We start from the raw sequence: 475 nt of genomic DNA, 5'->3' as shown, positions 1-475 counted from the left end.
TCTACTAAAAAAATATACTATGAAGGAACTGAGTGAAAGGAAACCAAGAAAAAAGACGCCAGCAACATGCTGAGAATCCCATACAAACTTTTGGCTCAGTGGAATATTTCACTCTCTTCAAACAAATCTTTACATTTTCAAAGCTATTTCCCATATCTGAACAATGGAACCCTATCCCAACCCTTTGGGCTGCAATGTGTGCTGGTTGTCTCTTGGTTCAAGTTGATTCTAACAACTGCACACAGGAATGTGGGAAAAAAAAGAAATCTGATTAAGTGGTCAGATGGAAGAGTCGAGTAAAGTTTGCCTCAGATTTGGGGCTCTAGAGTTTGACACACAGCTTTGAGGTGACATTTACCGACTTTTTTTCTGTTATTTACTCACCAAGGCTAAATATATAGTTGTGTTTTTTTAATTATTTGTTACAAAAATATCCATCCATCCATTTTCTTGACCGCTTCTTCCCTTTCGGGGT

The sequence above is a fragment of the Oryzias melastigma genome, linkage group LG15, assembly GCF_002922805.2.
Source record: "Oryzias melastigma strain HK-1 linkage group LG15, ASM292280v2, whole genome shotgun sequence".
Classification (NCBI taxonomy): domain Eukaryota; kingdom Metazoa; phylum Chordata; class Actinopteri; order Beloniformes; family Adrianichthyidae; genus Oryzias; species Oryzias melastigma.
This window is presented reverse-complemented; position numbering follows the sequence as displayed.